Genomic DNA, 11,182 nt, shown 5'->3' with positions numbered 1-11,182 from the left:
ATCCAGTAGCTACATGGAAGCAACCCAAGGGTCCATCAATAGATGAATGGACAAAGAAGTTATGGCATATATACAAAATGGAATATTACTCAGCCGTAAAAAGGATGCGCTTTTGCCATTTGTGACAACATGGATGGAACTTGAGCGTATTATGCTAAGTAAAATAAGTCAGAAAGAGAAAGACAAACACCATATGATTTCATTTATATGTGGAATCTAAAAAAAACTAAGATAAGTGAACAACAACAAAATACCCCAGAATAGACCCATAAATACAGAGGACAAACTGATGGTTGCCAGAGGGGAGAGGGGTGGGGGGATAAATGCATGAAGGGGAGTGGGAGGTATAGACTTCCAGTTATGAAATAAATAAGTCACAATGATAAAACATTCAGCATAGGGAATATAGTCATTGGTATTTTCATAGTTCTATATGGTGACAGGTGTGCTTAAACTTGTGGTAAGCATAGCATAATGCATAGACTTGTCAGATCCTTACATCGTACACCTGGAACGAATGTAACATGTGCCAACTATATTTCAAGAAAAAATTAATATATGGTGACTATAGGAGTGTGTTGGTGAAAGGACGTTTTTCTACTGAATGACTTGCAAGATACTTTCCTTCATTTCTAATGATACTGAAAAATTTCCTCAGATCAATCAGTGGATGGTAGGTTCCAGCTCAGCACTTGCCAGATATGGAATCAACCACCTCACCTATGTTTTTGAAAACCTTATAGCGACTTCACCTGGGGGCAATTGCCTTCACCTGGGGGCAATTGCACCATCTTCTTAAGACCCAACACAACCACTCTTTGCTGCCACTAGACTTAGAACTAGAGCCAAATATCCACTTTCTTTAGGGGAGACAGGTACAAAATCTGACTCAGAGGAAATCATTTAAATGCTTAAAGAATTGCAAGATTGTATAATACACATTGGCAAAAAACCTGGGAAATACGTGCAGAAACATGTTTTATGGGTGCTAGATTAACAATGATGGACTATAGCACTGGATCAGATCAAACCTATGGGGTGCATTTTATTAGATATTCTGGGTTTAATGTGTTAGTTCTTGCAACTGTAAGTGGCTCTAAACTTTCTTCATTGGCTGACAGAACGTTGGACTTTACAGTGGTATGTGTTTAATAAGGTTGGAATGCTAGAACTTCCCCGGCAGGATATAGAGGAAGGCATTCAAGACAGGGAGAAAGGAATGATAAAGCGACGTTATCACATAAGATCTGCACACCTACCCCCCAATACACCAACCAGAAGGCCCAGAGGACAAAACATTGAGAAATACATTATTGATGCAAGCATCTGTGTCTCTGAAAAATTCTGGAAGCCAGATATGGTGGTGGAAACACCTCCATTGAGTAGGGCTCCCTGAAGTCCATGGGAGTGAAGGGATTCCCATATAGCAGAGGTCACATGACAGAACTTAACCACCAAAGACAAGGGGACATTTACCATAAAAGGCAGCGTGAACACAGTGGCAATCAAACTGTTTTGAGACTAGGGATCTTTCACTGATAATTGATCATGGTGCACTGAGGAATGGAAAAAACTGATAGACTACTAGAATTTTTGATGTGTATAAAAGTCTGGTGGCCAAAAAATGGGCTTGAGTGACTTCTCATCCAATATCTAGACCCTACTCGGTTATAGACTCAGAGTCTGTTAATTGGAGGGGGATGAAATGACCTGTCAGTTAACATCTTTCCCCAGCTATTCCAGGGCTTACTTAATGGACCTGTATATGAAGTAGCCATAAAGTCAGGGATGGGGTTATGTGTGAGCTCAACAATAGTGACTTCCCCTAATCAAGGTTTTTCTGACCAGCAATGCTGCTGAATGCCTAACTTGCCAACTACACAAAGCCCCTGATATGGCACCATTCGTATGGGCCCACCCAGCCCTCAGGGACGGATTTATTCAATTGTTCCCTTCTATCATAGAGTAAGAGTAAACTTTTTTTCTCCTTGGTGAAGAAGTTTTCTGAGTACATACCTGCTTTTCTGCCCAAGAATCTTCTGCCAGCATCATCTACGATTACAAAATATGCTGTACCGTACACAACGTTGCTTCTGATCAAGACATTGACTTCAACAAAAGTGCAGCCATGGATTCATGCTCATGGAATTAAGTGTTATAGCCATATATCCCACCACCCAGAAGCAGCTGGCCCAGTAGGAAGATTTAATGGACTACTGAAGGTATGGTACCAGTTGAGAGATTACATCTTGAAAGGACAGTTCTTCCTCAAAAGATCTAGATTATATTTAGAATCATAGACAAATAGATGTGTGTGTGTGTGTGTGTGTGTGTATTTCCCATAGCCTGTCTGCTGAAGGAATGGTACCAGTTGCGAGATTACATCTTGAAAGGACAGTTCTTCCTCAAAAGATCTAGATTATATTTAGAATAATAGACAAATAGATATATGTGTTTGTGTGTGTGTGTGTATTTCCCATAGCCTGTCTGCTGAAGGAATGGTACCAGTTGAGAGATTACATCTTGAAAGGATAGTTCTTCCTCAAAAGATCTAGATTATATTTAGAATAATAGACAAATAGATATGTGTGTGTGTGTGTGTGTGTGTGTGTGTGTGTATTTCCCATAGCCTGTCTGCTGAAGGTATGGTACCAGTTGAGAGATTACATCTTGAAAGGATAGTTCTTCCTCAAAAGATCTAGATTATATTTAGAATCATAGACAAATAGATATATATATGTGTGTGTGTGTGTGTGTGTGTATTTCCCATAGCCTTTCTGCATGGGCCTGGGAATCAGGGGCAGAAGTGGATTAACTCTCCTCATTACTAAAACTCATAGCCTGTCCACAGATGTTTTGCTACGGATCCCTGTGACTTTGAAGTCTGCTCATTTGGAGTCATGATTCCCAAAAAACCAGTGCTTCTTCCAGAGCATACACCAATACTGCATTGATTTGGAAGATGAGACTACTACCTGACCATTTTGTATTCCTCATGCTACTCAATCAATAGGCAAAGAAGGGAGTTATTTTATTGGCTGGGGTGATTGATATTGATTAGCAACTCAGTGGGGGTGGGGGACTATATTTGGAACCTGGGTGTTCTCTACGGGGAACTTTCATGCTCATAGTAGAAGCTAGTAGAAGATGATCATTTTTCCACCCACCCCTGTCAAAGCATATCCAGTGATGATTCAGGGCCTTTAGACAAGATGGATTATCCCAGCATATAAAACAATAACAACAACAACAACAACAAAAAAACAAAAAACAAACAAACAAACAAAACCCTAACCATCTGAGGTGCTGGGTAAAGACAAAATAAATATGATATGTGTAGTGAAAGAAGGAGGTTATAAACATCAGTTATGGCCTCATGACCAGTTACTTGCTTATTATGTATATGTGTGTAAATGCATAATCATGTATGTTAATTATTTTATTGTTCTCTCTCCTTCTTACCCTTATTATTTTTACAAGTTTTATTGGCAGTTAACTTATAATTTGTTTTTTTTTTTGGGAAACATATGTCCAGATGAAATTGAATTTGAGAAATAACCAATGCCACTCAGGGATGGGTGCTGTGATTGTTGAGACTCTACAGATCCCAAACTCTGAGTTTGGGAAGGAGACAATGTTGTCTTGGTTTCTATGCAGAAAGTTGCATTTGGAGGAGAAAGCAAAGGTGTTGGTGGTGACAGCAAAGTTCATGATTTGTAGAGTAGTGTTACGGAAGCTGAGTAGCCAAAGGAGTGGACTGTATCCATTACGGAGTCAGTGACCTTCATGCCTCTCAGTTTCAAACTCATTACTTTATTTTGAATGGGAAAATAACTTTCCTTTGTCTGGGGGAGTGGGCAGGCATCCAGTCCCAGAACTTCTGGGATTACTTCTTGGTAGCCTTGGTGACCCTGAGCACCAAGGATCCTAGAACTGGGACTCTGAAAGCCACAGTTTTGCTTTACCAGATGGCTCTCCCATTTGGGTCACTAGATGGAGACTGTGAGGCCAGAGGAGGAGCAAGAGGTTTGCTCATGCGAGATATTTCCTGAGGGTTTTTTGTTGGCTTGCAGTTCCTCTGAGTATTACCCCAGCAAAACTTCACCATGGCGTAAGCGTTTTCGAGTTGTAGCAGCCACTGAGTCCAGTCTGCAGTTTTTCTAAGACCTGCAGAATCAGTTTCATTATGTCTCCTTAGGGACACCCACAACAGCCAGCCGGTGTCTTTCCGCAAAGATCTGGGTCCCAGTCTCCTGAGTCCTCTTCTGAACTCAGGCTACTCACACTGGCTGAGCAATACCTCTTACTCAGAGGCCTGAGTTTCAGTTCTGCATGGTCTGTCTACTAAGTTTCTAAGCTTTAATAACTTCAATCTTCATTTTGCTTCCTCAGATCTTAGCAGTGCAACTTCCACAGTAGTTTCTAATTCTCTTTTAACCCTTTCGTTGCGGCGATGGTCAGTTTTATGTGTCAGCTGGGCTAGTCTATAGCACCCAGTTATTTCATGTACACCAATCCAGGAGTTGCTGGTGGGATATGTTGTAGATGTGCCAAACATCCACCATCAGTTCTTTTTAGATAAGAGATTACGTTCCATAATGTGGGTGGTCCTCATCCACTCAGGTGAAAGACAAAAACTGAGGAGCAAAAACTGAGGTTTCCTGGAGGAAGAAAAAAATCTGCTTCAAGACTGCAACATTAGCTCTTGCTGGAGAATTTCTAGCCTGCTGACCTGGTCTACAGAATTCAGATCTGCTAGCCCCCTCAACTGCGTAAGTCAGTCCCTTGAAATAAATCTCTTTATGCATATTAAGATGTTTGGGTTCTGTTTCTCTGGAGAGACCTGACTAATACAGGTATCTAGTTAGGATCTTTGTATGTATTAACATATATTAAACCCTCTGTATTCAAATAACTGCTTGTGAGGGAACCCTCACTGATTCAGTGGCAGAAGTTTTAATAAGGACTCCTACACTAGATGGGAGTTTAAAAAGCTAATGTGGGTAGAGATTGCAGCCAGTAAATAGAGCATTGCTTAGGAAGAGAAAATAGATGCCAAAGCAGAGTGCGTAGGTTAGAAGACTAGCAAGAGACAATTAACACCCAGGGCCCATGGAGTATAACAGAGGGAATCAGAGCTTCATAAGAAACCTGTTAATAGAGCTATAATTAAAATATAGTTTGAACACATACAAATTTGAAGACCAAGTGCTTTCTACAAATAGCAGTGTAAATCCTCTAGAAGGACAGGATTACCCTGGTACAGAAGGAAAAGAGAGCAGAACACCTAGGGTCATACAAAAGCTTAGAAATTGGAAAAGAGGAAACCCCAGTAGATCAGAGCAGAAGCTGCTTGCCTGAGACAAAGATTTAGGAATCCAGCTCTTTGAGGAAGACATTCTGTTTATCTATCCCTATGTAACAAATCAGATAAGAACATAGAACCTTAAAACAACAGGCATCCATTTTGCTCACAAATCTGCACGTTGGGCAGGACTCGCTGTAGACGGATCATTTCTGTGCCACACCATACTAGCTGTAACAGCTAGACGGGGGCTGGCAGATCAGCTTTTAAAATGTGTTACTCATACGGCTGGTGCCGACTGTCTGGGAGCTCGGCCAGGGTGATGGGCTATGAGCCTTCTCTCCATGTGGGCCCCTCTCCAGGCAATTTGGGGCTCCTTATGGCAGTGTGGATGGGATCAAAGAACAAGCATCTTAAGAAAGAAAAAGAAACTGACAGGGTCTTCAAGTCTGAGCCCAGAAATGGGCAGTGCTGCTTCAGCTGTAAACAACTAGTCAAGTGGTCACAGAACCCAGATTCAAGGACAGGAGACACAGATGTCACTTCTCAGTGGGAAAAATGTCAAAGAATCTGGGGCAAGGGCATGTTTTAAAACTGCCACAGAGAAAATAGCAGAAGAAGCAATCAACATTTTTGGCTATTAAGAATAGAGCTTCCCTATGACCCTGCAATTGCACTACTGGGTATTTACCCCAAAGATACAGATGTCGTGAAAAGAAGGGCCATCTGTACCCCAATGTTTATAGCAGCAATGGCCATGGTCGCCAAACTGTGGAAAGAACCAAGATGCCCTCCAATGGACGAATGGATAAAGAAGATGTGGTCCATATACACTATGGAGTATTATGCCTCCATCAGAAAGGATGAATACCCAACTTTTGTAGCAACATGGACGGGACTGGAAGAGGTTATGCTGAGTGAAATAAGTCAAGCAGAGAGAGTCAATTATCATATGGTTTCACTTATTTGTGGAGCATAACAAATAGCATGGAGGACATGGGGAGTTAGAGAGGAGAAGGGAGCTGGGGGAAATTGGAAGGGGAGGTGAACCATGAGAGACTATGGACTCTGAAAAACAATCTGAGGGTTTGAAGCGGCAGGGGGTGGGAGGTTGGGGGAACCAGGTGGTGCGTATTATAGAGGGCACGGATTGCATGGAGCACTGGGTGTGGTGCAAAAATAATGAATACTGTTATGCTGAAAATAAATAAAAAATAAATTAAAAAAAAAAAAGAATGCTTACCTTGGGGCACCTGGGTGGCTTAGTGGGTTGGGCCTCTCCCTTCAGCTCAGAGTCCTAGGATTGAGACCCGCATCTGGCTCTCTGCTCAGCAGGGAGCCTACTTCCCCCTCTATCTCTGCCTGCTGCTCTGCCTACTTATGATCTCTCTCTTTCTGTGTCAAATAAATAAATAAAATCTTAAAAAAAAAGAATGCTTACCTGGTCCAATTAACTGTTAAGGTGCATATAGTTCTCTTTCCACTGGGTAGTTCAGTCACACAAGTCCTTTTGAAATCCTGAGTTGAAGTATATGCCCCCCCTTTTTTAAATTGTTATATACATGGCTTTCTGATTATCAACATGATTTGAGAGATTAGACAGCAAAATGGGAATAGCACAATCCAATGGAACACACAGTCTTAGCAATAAAATGACACCAAGGCAAATCATAATCAAACTTTATCTTAGAAGCAGCCAGGTGGATAAAAGACACACTATGTACAGAGGAACAAAGATAAAGATGATAATAGAACACTCCTTAGAAAGAATGCAAGTGACAGGGGGAGTATTATCTTTAAAATACCAAAAGGAAAAAAGAAAAAAAACCAAACCATGTGTCAATCTAGAATTCTATACTCACTGAAAATGTCTTTCAAAAATGAAGGTAAAAGAAAGCCTGTTTTAGACATAACAAAAGTTGAAAGAATTCTTTGGCAGAAGACCTCCATTACAAGAACTCTTAAAGTCTTTTAGGCAGGAGAAAAACGGTATCAGGTGGAAATCTGATTGTACACAAAGAAACAAAGAACACTGGAAATGGTATTACATAAATAAATGTATCAGATTATTTCTTCTAAGAATCTATTTAAACACTAAATGTTTAAAAATAGCAATAATGTGGGGAATGTGGGTGGCTCAGTCAGTTAAGTGTTTGCCTTCCGCTCAGGTCATATCCTGGGTCCTAGGATCAAGCCCCGTATCAGGCTCCTTGCTCAGCAGGGAGTCTGCTTCTCCCTCTGCCTCTGCCCCTCCCTCTGCTCATGCTCACTGTTTAGCTCTCAAATAAATAAATGAGTAAAATCTTTTAAAAAATAGCAGTAATAGGGGCGCCGGAATGGCTCAGTGGGTTAAAGCCTCTGCCTTCTACTCAGGTCATGATCCCAGGAGCTTTCTGCTCGGTTGGGGTTTCTGCTCGACAGGGAGCCTGCTTCCCCCTCTCTCTCTACCTGCCTCTCTACTTACTTGTGATCTCTCTTTCTCTGTCAAATAAATAAATAAAATCTTTTTAAAAATTAAAAAATAAATAAAAATTTAAAAATAGTAATATATTTTGGAGTTCATATATATTTGGAGTTCATAACACAGTGCAAGTAAAATATGGCAATGATTGCATAAAGACTGGGAGGGGAGAAATGGAAATATGCTATTACACAGTTCTATACTTTACATGAAGTGGTATCTGATACCAGATACCAGGTTTGAAGAAAGACTGTAATGAATCAAAGATATACACTAAGCTCTAGGGCAACCACTAACACTAACACAACACAACAGAACAAAACAAAAAGTCACATATAATAAGTCAACAAAGAAGATAAAATGGAGTAATAATAATAAAGTCAATGGAATAAAAAGAAGGCAGAAAAAGGTGGGGGGAAGCATTAACAAACAGATGGTACAAATAAAAGAAATAGCTGGAGGATAGACTTACACCTAACCATCAATAGTCACATGTCACGTCAATAATCACATGAAATGTAAACCACCCCAATTAAAGAGCAAAACTCATCAGCTTGGGTTAAAAAAAAAAGAGAGAGAGATAGAGACACTTTAAACATACATGCTGTCCCCAGAGAACACACTTTCAACACACAAATAAGTTAAATGTAAAAAACAATGCAGAAAATGCCTACAGATAGACCATGGTAACACTAGTCAAAAGCAAATTGACGATTACACACACACACACACACACACACACAGTTTTCTAACCACAATGTAACTCAATTAGAATTCAGCAGGAAAATGATATCTGAAGATTCCCCAAAATATTTGGAAACTAAATAATGTACTTCTTAAAAAAACAAACAAACAAACCTTGGATCAAAGAATAAATCAAAGGAGAAATTAAAAAGTGTTTTGAGCTGAATGAATACAGAAACACCCCATATCAGACTTCACAGAATGTTACTAAAGCAATACTTAGAGTGAAATTTATAGCACCAGATGCCCATGTTAGCAAAGAATTTCCTCAGTTTGCTAAGGGCACCTATGAAAAACCTATAGCGAACATCATACTTAATGAAAAAAGCCTGAATACTTTCTCCTTAATATCAGAAACAATACAAGAGATATTCATTCTTATCACCTGTATTTATCATTTTATTTGAGAATCTAGCCATTGCAATAAGACAAAAACATAAATAAATAAAATAAAAGACATTCAAATTGGAAAGGGAGACATAAAACCATCTTATTCATAGTCTATGTAGATAATTCTATAAAATCTACAAAAAGATTCCTAGAACTAGTAAGTGAGTCAAGCAGGAGTGCAGAATACAAGATTAATATACAAAAAATTGTGTTTCTTAAGTTACAAAAATCAATTGTGTTTCTGTTTACCAGCAATGAACAATCAGAAATTGAAGTTGAAAACTACAATTTACAATAGCACAAAAGATGTGAAATATATAAGTTTTACTTTGATAAAGAATGTGAAAAACTGTGCAGTAAAAATTAGGAAATATTGCTGAGAGAGCTTAAAGCAGATCCAAGTAAACAAAGAGATGTACCTTGTTTGCAAATCAGATAGACTCAGTGTTGTCAATGTAGCAATTCTCCCCAAATTGATCTATAGATTCAATGAATATTAATAAAAATTCCAACAGACACTTTTCGTAAAAATTGGCAAGCTTATTCTAAAATTTGTATAGAAACTCAAAGGACTGAGATTAGCCAAAACAGCTTTGAAAAAGAAGAATAAATTTGGAGGACTAATGTGTCCTGATTTCAAGACATATCACGAAGCTATAGTAATCAAGACAGTAAGGAATGATAAATAGATCAGGGAAACAGAATAAGATATCTAGAAATAGAACTGCACATGTATGTGCTGATTTTTGACAAAGACATAAAGGTATTTCACAAATAACTGATTTTTGACAAAGACATAAAGGCATTTAGTGAAGAAAGGATAGTCTTTTCAGCAAATGGTGCTGTAACAATTGGATATCTGTATTTTTAAAAAATGAATTTTCATACTTACTGCACATCACAGACAAAAATGGATCATAGATTTAAGTATATGACTTAAAGTTATGGAACTTTTAGAAGAAAAGACAAAGACTTGGTGGGATTTTCGATTAAGCAAAAACTCCATAGCTATGATGACAAGAGCAATCTATAAAAGAACAAGTTGATAAACAGGACTTTGCCAAAATTAAAAACATCTGCTTTTCAGAAGCCACTGTTAATAAGAGAATATAAAGCCTAGCCACAGAATGGAAGAAGATATTTGCAAAGCATATCTCTAATAAAAGACTTGCATCCAGAAAATATAAACTTTATATTAAACTTTTTTTTTTTTAAAGATTTTATTTATTTATTTGACAGAGAGAGATCACAAGTAGGCAGAGAGGCAGGCAGAGAGAGAGGAGGAAGCAGGCTCCCTGCTGAGCAGAGAGCCCGATGTGGGACTCGATCCCAGGACCCTGAGATCATGACCTGAGCCGAAGGCAGCGGCTTAACCCACTGAGCCACCCAGGCGCCCCTATATTAAACTTTATATTAAGGAACAATTTGCACTCACTTCAGCAGCATCTACCCTAAAATTGGAACAATGCAGAGAAGATTAGCGTGGCCCTTGTGCAAGGATGACAGGCAAATCCATGAAGCATCCCGTATTGTCTTATGCCATTACCTTACAGGAGGACAATAAAGGATTTGTATTTAAAAAAAAAGGGGGGGCGCCGGGGTGGCTCAGTTGGTTAAGCGGCTGCCTTCGGCTCACGTCATGATCCCAGCGTCCTGGGATTGAGCCCCGCATCGGGCTCCTTGCTCCGCCGGGAGCCTGCTTCTCCCTCTGCCTCTCTGTCTGCCTGTGCGCTCTCTCTCTCTCTCTCTCTGACAAATAAATAAATAAATAACATCTTTAAAAAAAAAAAAAAAAAAACAGGGACGCCTAGGTGGCTCAGTTGGTTAAGCGGCTGCCTTCGGCTCAGGTCATGATCCCAGCATCCTGGGATCGAGTCCCACATCGGGCTCCTTGCTCAGCAGGGAGCCTGCTTCTCCCTCTGCCTCTAGCCTGCCACTCTGTCGGCCTGTGCTTACTCTCTCTCTCTCTAACAAATAAATAAAATCTTTTAAAAAAAAAAACCACAGAAACAATTCAATTAAAAACAGCATAAGATTTGAACAGCAACTTCACCAAATGCACTTCATGAGTTCTACAACATGAACAGCCATTTCACTCTATGGCATTTACTCAAGAGAAAAGAAAGTATATGTTCATACAAAAACTTTACATGAATGTTCATAGCAGCTTTATTTGCAATAGTTTGAAACCGGAAACAGCCCAATGTCCATTAGAAGGTAAGGAAATAAAGAAATTGTGGTGTATCCCTATAATGGATACTGCTCAACAGTAACAAGAAATG

The 11,182-nt window shown here is 39.5% G+C and overlaps 1 non-coding gene across 1 annotated transcript; it reads left to right on the top strand.

The window, feature by feature from the left end:
- The first annotated feature begins 10,325 nt into the window (after window positions 1-10,325).
- On the top strand, window positions 10,326-10,434 carry LOC122918917. Its single transcript, XR_006386704.1, has one exon. It is a non-coding gene; the product is annotated as a U6 spliceosomal RNA (small nuclear RNA).
- The last annotated feature ends 748 nt before the right edge of the window (window positions 10,435-11,182 follow it).

Source organism: Neovison vison, chromosome 10 (genome assembly GCF_020171115.1).
Source record: "Neovison vison isolate M4711 chromosome 10, ASM_NN_V1, whole genome shotgun sequence".
NCBI lineage: Eukaryota > Metazoa > Chordata > Mammalia > Carnivora > Mustelidae > Neogale > Neogale vison.
Note: the sequence above shows the minus strand (reverse complement) of the source record. Positions and strands in the feature narration are given on the sequence as shown.